The 11,006-nt window shown below is 35.3% G+C and overlaps 1 long non-coding RNA gene across 5 annotated transcripts; it reads left to right on the plus strand.

Annotated features, from left to right (window-relative positions):
* The first annotated feature begins 6,449 nt into the window (after positions 1 to 6,449).
* On the plus strand, positions 6,450 to 9,270 carry LOC148766403 (uncharacterized). Of its 5 annotated transcripts, none has more exons than XR_016034830.1 (7): positions 6,450 to 6,603; positions 6,799 to 6,878; positions 7,312 to 7,499; positions 7,572 to 7,667; positions 7,900 to 7,979; positions 8,184 to 8,374; positions 9,022 to 9,270. It is a non-coding gene; the product is annotated as an uncharacterized LOC148766403 (long non-coding RNA). The 5 variants fall into 5 exon arrangements; XR_016034827.1 differs by having other exon boundaries at positions 6,811 to 6,878; XR_016034831.1 differs by having other exon boundaries at positions 6,811 to 6,878; positions 8,199 to 8,374.
* Positions 9,271 to 11,006: the final 1,736 nt, after the last annotated feature.

An 11,006-nucleotide genomic window follows, 5' to 3' on the forward strand; every position in this document is an offset into this window, starting at 1 on the left:
AGCAAAAGTTCGAGACGTGCCAAGCTATCGATTTCAAGATCAAGAAAAAGGAAGAAATTCAAGTCAAGCCGCAAGTCACTGTAGCTGAATGGGTCGAGCCAATACCATATCCACAAAGATTGCTAACGAAAAAGATCGAGGTCGAGACGTGCCAAGCAGTCAACTTGAAGAACGGCAAGCAATTGGAGGAAGCCCCACGAAAAGAGAAGAGAAACACGGTAATCGAAAAGCCGAAAGTGAATGAGGAAAAAGAATCAACTCATGAAGAGCCACCATCAACAATGCCTTCACAAGTCCCTCCAATTCCTTATCCTCAAAAGTTTATAAAGAAGAAGCTCGATGCCGAATATCAAAGATTTTTGGACAAGTTGAAGGAAATTCGCATAAATATTCCTTTCATTGAAGCACTTCAAAAGATGCCAAAGTGGGTGAAGTTCCTCAAGGACCTCGTGAAGAAAAGTAAGAAATTTCAAGGGAACGAGATGATCCAACTCACGGAGCAAATTAGTGCAATTCTTACTCGGCCTCTTCCATAAAAACTCGGCGATCCAGGTAAGTTTACTATTCCTTGTACTATAGGAGGTAAAAAATTTAGATCGCTCATTGATTTAGGTGCTAGCATTAATCTTATGCCGTACTCTACTTTTAAAAATCTTGGGTTAGGAGAAATTGAACCGACGGCTATAACTCTTCAATTAGCCGATAGATCTTTAGTTTACCCAAAAGGTATTTTAGAGAATGTGCTAGTGAAAGTCAATAAATTTATCTTCCCTGACGATTTCGTTATACTTGATATAGATGAGGATAGGGAGATACCTCTTATCGTAGGGAGACCGTTTTTAGCCACGTCGAAAACGCTATTTGATTGTGCTAGTGGTGATCTTACAATGACTGTGCATGATCAAACAATCAAATTCAATATTTTTAGTGCTAATAAAAATCCATGTGATAATAATGATTGTTTTGCTATTGAGCTTATGGATTTTACAAATAATGAAAAGTTTGATGTTTTGATCTTGGACAATGGGAAACATTTTTGAGTGCAGGGGATGATGGCGGAAACAAGAATCGGAAGGAGCAAGTTTACTTCATGGACTCAATTTCAACTCCTCCGAGAGAAAGTCATACGAGTCGAGATCTTAACGACGATGAGAATGCAAGGAAGATGTTGCCACCCAAAGACTCGAGCAAGTCACGAGAGAAGGATGAGTCAAGCTATTGTGGTCGTAAGGAGAAAATCAAAAAGGAATTGCACAAAGGACAATTGGTGTTATTGTGCAAATTCCGTCGTTGGTTATTTCCAAGGAAGCGCAAATCAAAGTGGTCGCGGCCGTGTATTGTCCAAGAATTTCTTCCTCACGAGGTGGTCAAAATAAAGGAGCGAGATTCAAATCGTACGTTCAACGTGAAACGGAGCCGGCTCAAACCGTATTGGGAAGCGAGTGAAGATTGCCAAGTGACTTCGGTCACTTTTGCTTGAAAATAAGGAAGCAACGTCCGGCTGAAGACTTTAAACTTAGCGCTTCTCGGGAGGCAACCCGAGCTTTATTGTTTTTCGTAGTTTTCTTTAATTTTTCGTTTCGTTTTTATTTTCATAGGCATGCATTCTAATTAATTTATTTGAATTTTAATTTTCAGGGTCGAAAACATGGTCAGGGGGTCCAGACGGCCGTCCGAAATTGCAAGCAAAATCCCAGACGGCCGTCCGGGAAACTGAAGGCACAATCGAGCATCACAACATATGGGACGGCCGTCCCAAAACATGCCTAATTTGTGTGACGGCCGTCCCAAAACCAGTAGCGAGAGAAACATCTCGGACGGCCGTCCGAAAATCAGCACAAAAACCGGGACGGCCGTCCGACTATTTTTAGGCCGTTTTAACTTTAAAAAATTAGATTTTTTCCCCCATTATTTCCTAAACCCTCCTCTTTCCTTCTCTCAAACTCTCACACACAAAAGGAAGCTAGAGAATCAAACCAAATTCTCCAAAATCTACTCTTTCAAGGCACGCCCACAAGGTGTTCGATAATTTGCTCCAACCAAATTTTGAGTTCGATTGTCAACCAATTCTTACCGAATCTATTCCAACCTCTCTCCCAACTTTCTTGTCCAACTAAAGAAGCCGCACGAGTGAAGCTTCATCTTCTAAAGGCAAAGGAAAAGGCAAGAAAAGTGCCACCAAAACGACGATTCCTCTTCCAAAGCCGCTCCTCATGCCCGAGATGACCCCGAAGCCTCAAGCTCCCGTGCCGATCGACGATTCCGAATGAAGATGGAGCGAGAGAGCTTTCCGATGATGAGGAGCATGAGAGAGCTAGGGAGGAGCACCCCGATCACATCGACTCCGACTAAATCAGGTGTTTTCTATCCTTAAACTTTGTGCTAATTTCGTTGAGGGCAACGAAAATTTTAAGTTTGGGGGTGAAAAATATGTTATTTTTGTGCTTATTTGTTTTAGTTTGCATGCATTAGGTTTTATTCGTTTTTATTGTTTTTCTCGTTTTTCCGGAATATTAAAAAAAAAAAATTGCTTGAGTCGAATGCATCGATGATGTTTGATGATGAGATTGCTTGTTTTGTGTGATAATGATTTGATGTTTGTTTAGCTGTCGATTCAACGGGACTTAGAAGCGAATTATTGCTAGGAATCACATTTTGTGCATTGCTTTGGTTGAATGTTTTATATTTTAAATTTGGAATTTATTTGTGCTAGATCATGCTATGTTCGGTTTTAGAACTCACCTTAGGAAATTTATGATACGAAGTATTGAGTAGTGAGTGATTTTGGGATATGATTTGTGCCTTCTTTAATTTGAACCGTTTGAGCCTTTCAAGCCGACCTTTTTATCAAAATTATCCTTAGAACCTTGATTTGAGCCTCGGAGAAAAGGTGTTCTTTCTTTTAGCCAATGTGTAAGGTAGAATAGGTGGAGATTCTTGAAAAATTACCCCTTGGAGTTCGGTCGAAAATTTTTATAAGGTCCTTCTTCTTCTTCGAAAAAGAAATAAAAAACACGAGAAAAGAAAAAAAAAAGAAGACAAATATCTATGTTTCTATATATATTATATATATATATAAAAAAAAAAAAAAAAAAAAAAAAGAAGAAGAAGAAGAAGAGACTAGAAGGGAGAAATAAGGACTAGTTGTTGAATTATTTTTGAAAACTCGATCCATTGCCTCAAAAGCAAAAGTGGAGACTTTTGAACTTTTGAGAACCGAGTTTATTAAATTCCGTAGAGGTGAATTCATTGTTTCAAACGCCTATCTTTCAAATTTTGGCGTAATCACCTAAATTCAAGAAGAATAGCCACATATACCCATATTTCCTACCTCGAACCAAAAGAGCCTAACAATTGAAAGCCACAAAGCCCCAATGATCCCAATAGCTTAATGTTCGATATTAGTAGAGTAGAATAATTTGGTGAGTATTTGGAGTCAAGCATATGCATGTAAGTATAAATTCTTTCTATCTTTAATTTGCAAATATTGGATGCTTGAAGCAATTGTATGAATTGTGGTTTTTGGTAATGGTGAGTGACTAAGTGTTGTTGAATTTTGAGCTTGCGAATGCCTAAGAATTGTCATTATAATTACAAGTTCTGAAAACGTGAAGTTGATCATTGATCTATGTGATGAGATGTTATCGTTGAGTTATTTGCTTATTGGTAGATTTTGCTTGAGGACAAGCAAAAGTTCAAGTTTGGGGGTGTGTTAAGTGTATATTTTTACACTTTATCGTACCTTTTTATTTGAGCTTTTGGTGTGTTTTAACGATAATTGGTGCTTAAAAAGTTGATTTATTGTATTTTAGGTACAAATTGAAGAATTGGAAAAGTGTGGGGTCAAAACTGCAATTTTGGCGAAAATATGGGTCAAAAGTGAAAATATCAAAATTCTGAAGATTTAAAGCTCGGACCCCCGTCCCAGTTTTAGTGCAAATTGTGGGACCCCCGTCCGAGACTCCGAAGTTGCGCAGTAAAGGAATTTTAATTGCACAAGGAAACTGCCTTCTTCCCCAAGTTCTTCACCCTATATAAGACCAAGTCAAGCACACAATTAGCGATCCATCTTTTTGGACGCAAAGTCAAGAGCAAAGAATATCAACGAAGATTCAAGCATAGTTTATCTTATTTAATTTAATTATTTTATTTTATTTATCATAAGAACTACGAGTAGCTAATTTTCTTTTTCTAGGATTTTATTTGGAACCCTATGTGGGATTTATGAACCCAATTCTATGATTTTATGCAAGTTTTAATTCCGGATTATTTCTTCTACTTGTTTTATTAAGTGCATGAACTTGATCAACTTATGTGCTTTTATGTTATTGTTAATCGCATGAATCGGAAGATCGGGTTAATAATTAGAAATGTGGTAGAAGAGCCTTTGTGGGTATTAACATAGGAATATAGTTAATCTCTTAGGTAGCCATTATTGAGATTTATGCTTAATGTTGTGTTCTAGAATTAATTGCATAGGAATATAGTAATTGAATCTAGAGTATTAGAATCGTAATACACGCGGAAGCGGGTTATGATTATTTTAACATCTCAGGTTAATAATCCCGGTTAATACTTGCATACTTGAAGGAATTGGGGGAATACTAATTACATAGGGGGAAGAATAAAATCCTAGGCTTGTTTACTCTGATTAAACCTTCGTTTTTAATTGCTTTCGTGCTATTGTCTTTTTAATTTGCTTTTTAATTTAGTTTAATTTAGTTAATTCTCTCAAAATTCAACTATGTAGGGTGGGCTTGATAATAATTGCTAGAATTTAGCGTCTAGGATTAAGTAATTAAATATTGCCTGTGGGTTCGATATCCGGACCTAATTGTCCACTATATTACTTGTACGATACGTGCACTTGCGTGTAGGTATTACAACCAACACGTTGATATACAGACTACCGGTTGATGGACGTCCGATCATAGGAGTTGATATTCATCGTAGGACTCGTGAGTGGCAGCAGTATTGTATAACATGGCTGGGATTTACACCGGATTTATCAAAGATAAAATAATCAATGTTGAGCATCGAAGCCCTTACCGAATATTTAATCAATAATCCCGTTCTTGATAATAGTACATATGCACATCTTACTCGTTACACTCGAGGGATTGCTTTTCTCATAGTATGGGGGATTATGGGTCCCGACCACACCGGCGACTTTATTCCATTGATGTATTTGAGACATTTAAAGGATCTTGATGTTGTCAGTACATATAGCTGGGTAGTTGTACTCTATCGGTCCTCTACCACGAGTTATGCAAACCATCTAAGACTTTTGTAAAAGAAATCAGTGGTCCTCTTCAATTATTACAGGTAAAATAAGAATTATTTATATAATTTATTTCATTAATAAATTTAATTTGCAATTCATATTATAAGAATTTTCTACTCTTGTATTGTTTAACAGATATGGGCATGGATGCGGATTCCTACATTGAGACCCATACCTACTTTGGAAAAGTGGGGCACAATACTTGAGTACGCGGGTTATGAGTTTCCCGTACCACCTTATGTTGCATGGTAATGGTTTCAAGTGTTATTACAAATTTTTTTGTTAAATTTTTTGTGCCTATAAGTCTATGGGTTTGTTTGAGCTATTTTCCACTATATGTTTTAACATTTTCGGTCAATTTTATTTGGGAAATTTTGATATTTTTTTTTTCTTCATAACATTTAATTACTTAGATTTTTTTTTTAATTTTCTAAATAAAACCTTTTATTTTTGTCATTTTGAATTTCTTCATTTTTTTCTTAAATATCTTCCGGTAGGTCAAATTCTCAACAAATAATAGGATTGTAAAGATGTTTGTAATCTTAGGATGTTTGAACCACCGGAAGACATTTATGAAAAAAAATGAAGAAACTCAAAATGACAAAAATAAAAGGTTTTATCCAGAAAATTAAAAAAACTAAGCAATTTGACGTTTTGGAGAAAAAAAAATATAAATACCAAAATTTTCCACGTAAAATTGACTAAAAATGGTAAAATATATAGTAGAAAAAAGCTCAATATATATATATATATATATATATATATATATATATATATATATATATATATATATATATATATATATATGATTGAGTATGGGTACACTACAAAAAAAAGTGTTTTATGTGACAATTTCTTGTGACGAAAAACAATTTCGTCACATTTGCATGAGGATCTTACGACGAAACTCAATTTTGTCACATAAATGAAAATTTGATGTGACGAAAATTAATTTCGTCACGTGAAGTCTATTTTATGCGACAACAATAAAAAAACGTCACTAAAAATAGTTGAGGTTGTTTTGACCATTGACGTGCCCTGTTTTGCGACAACATCTAATTTTCTAATGACAAAATATTTCGTCATAATCTTGTTTTTTTCTTGACAAAATAAATTTCGTCACTAGAAAAGAGGCATCTATACATTTTATTTCATTCATAATACCGCCCCTTTTTTCTGCCTGAACGAACTTTTTTCTACTTCACTCTCATTTTCTTCTCTTTCCACCATCTTCCATCATCTTCTGTTCTCGTGTGAATCGCCACACCGTCAACCCTCCGGCACGCCTCCGCCACCACCATTCCCTTGTTTCGATTCTGGTACGGTATCTAACTTCTCTCTCTCCCCTTCTCCCATTCTCTCCCTCTCTCTATCTTTGTCGATTTCCCTCTCCCTTCCTTCAATCGAATGATAGGGCTTTTGTTGAAAAGGTCCAAAATTAGTTTCTTCATCTCAAAATTAAATTAAACCGTTATATGATTTAATGGGAAGGTTTTTTGATGTTTGGAATTAAGTTGAGTTTTTAGGTACGGAATCGCCGCACCGTCAGCCCTCTCTCACACCTCCGCCACCACCATGATCTTGTTCGATTTAGGTATGGTATCTAACTTCTCTTTCTCCCTCCCTCCATGTTTGTCGATTTCCCTCTCCCCTTGAATAGAATATTAGGGCTTTGTAGAAAAGGGCCAAATTAATTCTCAAAATTAAAGTAAAGGTTTATATTATTCTATGTCAAGGTTTTCTGATGTTTGGAATTCTATTATATTTTATGAAATTGCGTATTACAAATTTATAGCAATGTCGCACACCAGGTGTTCGATCATTTTACTGGAAGTTGTTTCCCATTTATTAATTAATTAATTGATACTTTGTTGTTGAATTTTGGTTTCTGATGCTTAGCTAAGAACAAGTAAACTAGTAAAATATACAAATAAATGCTGAATAGGCTAGAGAACTCTGAATTTTGACATCCTTGAAGATTGAAACTATGATTTAATATTTTCTTGATATTCGAGTACTTTGTGTAGTATAAGGAAAACCGTTGGAATCTGAAGCAGCTGGTTGGATCTGGTGGTATGCCGTCTTCTCATTCAGCTACAGTGGCTGTTGGTCTCCAAAACGGTTTTGGTGGATCGACTTTTGCTATTGCCCCCACTTCACCAAATTCAAATGGAGCAACGAGTGTATCATCAACCAGTCATGTTGGATCTTCCGAGTATGTTCTTCTCCTGATTTCTTATCCGTACTCTTTTCATAATTATGCAATTTGCTAGTTTTTAATTTGCAGAGGGATGAACCTGGTTCTGGTCCAGGTCCAGGTCTAGGTCGAAAAGAAATCCATTGATATAATTATTTCAGGTTGTGAGGACATTGCAAATCTACAGTACGTACATCTGATTTTTATGTCATTTGAAAATGCCGAGGTATTATTGCACTTGATATACACATATCATATTAATTCGGCTTGTAGTGTTACTATTTGTTGGTCACTCGACAAATGTTGTGTTGTTTATGATGGTTTATCATTGAATTTGAGTTGCTTTAGGTTACTTAGGATGCCTATGATTGCTAGTTTGTAGCTAATCGTAATACAAGAATTGTGTCTTAATTTTCAGGTTTGAGGTCTCAATCTAGTGGTTCAGAGGAATGCTACAAAGTAGGTTCTACCACTTCCGAAATTATACATATATTGCAGGTAATTTGATAAATGACACTAAGTTTAAGATTTGTTGCTCATGTAAAGAAAAGGAAGTTGGGAGAGAATTGAATTGTTGATGAATGTCGTAGATTACTACATAACGGACAAAAACTCAAATAATTCATTATATGATAGACTATTAATAGTTAAAATTGAACACAAATTATTTATACACAATCTGTTTATGAGCATGTATCTCAGGTTTCTTGTTTTCAGTTAAGAAGTGCAAGTGCCATTAAAAGCAAATTGATATCATCTCAAAGCTCAAGGTTTAATCTGGAACGACACTGATGGGAGGATGAAAAAGCCACTATAAAAGATTTCTCTTTACTTTCTTGACCTTCTAAAATTACAGAAGAGAGAAGCCAAGCTATCTTGAAATTCAATAAGAGGTATATTTTTCTCGTTTTTACGATTATAACACTCATTAATAATTTTTACAGCAAAATAAAATGAGTTATGTAAACCTGCCTTTCTTCAATGCTGCAAATTGAATAAAATTCTTAGTTTGAATTGTAGTCGCATGTTGAAAATTGAAATGAATACATAGATTAGCAAGCTGCCTCATATGTTATTGAATTTTTGTATGGACGTTAGGAGGCGATTCATATAAAATGGGATTTCAACGTGGTGTTGGAACTTTTTAGATGCAAGGGGTTTCTAGTTTATTTTTGTTCATGTCCAATCTAAACAGTCCTTTTTATGGACTTGCTGCCTTTTTATGGACTTGTTTTACGTATTTTATATTAACTCGTGTTTATTTATATGTTCTAACTTATGTTCTTGAGAGGACTTTCTCTGGGCTTTTATGGCAATTGAGTTCTTCATCTGTTTGCATCTTTGGCAATTTTTGTATGATCTATTGACCATGTTTTGGTCAGTTTCACCTTAACAAAGTGTTTTTTTTTTCTTCTCTTTTTAGTTAAAAAATTGATATCCAGTTAACGTCTTAAATGTCTTTCATTTTATAGCTTCTTCAAGTTAGTTTGAGTATACCTTTCACATTGAATTTAATATTTTATATGTATTGTTTATGCAGAATGAAGTTGTACCAGTTTTTCAAGTTTTTGAAGAAGGAAGTTATTCGTCGATAATGTATTCTGAAGGTTGATGGTGAAGTTAGTTCTTGTTTAGATAGTTTTTTGTCCTATGGGCAAATTCAACATACTTTTTGATATTATCTTGAATTAGTTACGCAGTTCAATGTTCGATACAGTTTATTCATTATTTGTAGTTTTTGAAATGTAAACTCGAAAATGATATATAATATTAGTTTTGTGTTTAAGAATCCATTTGTAGTTCAATGAAATTGAATTCTATTAATTTTGTATATTAGTTTGGTAATTTTATATTGTTATGATCAAATAATCTGAAAAGCAGTATGTATAATATGACAGAATATTATAACCTTTTGGGACGAAATTGTTGTCATAATAGCTTTTGTAATTAATGAGACAAATTAATTCGTCACAAGAAGTAAGTGAAAAAATCTTTCTTGTGACGATTTTCATCTTTTGTGACGAAATTATTGTGATTAGGCGACGAATAATTCGTCGCGACAATAAAATTTCTTGTGACAAATGAATTTTTGTCGCTAGGTAATGTGACGAAACTACAATTTTGTCGCATTATACCTTTCGCGACAGGGCTTACGCGACGACCGCTGTGACGAAATCGTTCGTCACCAGAGCTTTTATGTGACGATATTTTGTGTTGTGGTGACATTTTTTTTTTCGTCACATAAAACGTTTTTTTTTTGTAGTGGTAGTTTCATCATATATTGGAAAAAGTGTAATGTGAGGGGTTGTTTTGTATTTATGTGTAATACATGGGGGTATATGATACAAAGTTCATAGTACTGGGGTGTTTTTGTATTTAATCCTTATATTTATTGTTGTATTTAGTTTATTATATAATAAATAATAACACATCACAGGTGGACCAACCATGTCACCTTCATCGAGACTGGTGCACATGTTCTTTGTATTTTTAGAATGATGTTGGATCAGATGCTCCCAACTCAGTTTATATGGATGCCATATGATCTGGAACATCTAGAGTACCTGGCTGTAGCTGGTGATCCAATGATCTCCTGCTATGGTATATGGACATCGAGAGTCCCCCTGATATGCTACGCAATTGTGGAGATGCACCAACCAGACAGAATAGTACGCTAGTTCGGGATGGTACAACCCATACGTGAACCTCCTGAAAATAATGAGGCAGATTTTCGAATGCACGTCAATGGTAACCGTACATGTGCTACCAATCGAGATTGGAGTCTTACAAATTTTTCTTACGTTACTGCTTGGGATAATAGAATCGATTATATTATTGATTATCCATATTCCAGTGACGGTCCTACTACCGAAGAGGGTTACTTTGAGTGGTATGAACTGCACACGCGTCGTTTCATATCACCAATTACCCAATCTGACCGTACAGGATTTCAGGTTGGACGTCAGATTTCAATGGATAGAGTGGTATTTATTCAAATTTATTTATTATATAATTTTTATTAATGTATGTCTTGTAAAAATAAAATATTCCTTAATTATTACTTATTTGAGATTCAGCATCTTCGATCGTTGATTGTTTCTGTTGATGGCGGAGACAAGCCACGGGATGGCATCGTTCGTATCTACCGACGCTCAGAACCTGTCTTAATGTCTTGGAGTCTCGACACGGACCTTCAGATATGCCTCAATCTGAGATGCCTCATACTCAGACTCAGCCTCAGACTCAGACTCAGATACCACTGTCTTAGATGCCTCAGTCACAGACTCAAATGCCTCATAGGTTTACGGAGATGCACGACGGTGAGGCATGAACTTCTTCTCAGGCATATTATCCGGCATTCGATAATTATACACATCTTTGATCATACGGACATCCATCCGTTATGTTTAGTACCTTTGATTTTATTTTTAATACTATCTACAACTGTGAGTATAATTGTAATCCCGTTGATATAGATCTTTACACCCCATACCCCTACTATAATCCGAATATGAATTCAGAAGA

This window comes from Erythranthe guttata, chromosome 12 (genome assembly GCF_056151865.1).
Source record: "Erythranthe guttata isolate IM_541 chromosome 12, IM_541, whole genome shotgun sequence".
In the NCBI taxonomy this organism is placed as follows: Eukaryota; Viridiplantae; Streptophyta; class Magnoliopsida; order Lamiales; family Phrymaceae; genus Erythranthe; species Erythranthe guttata.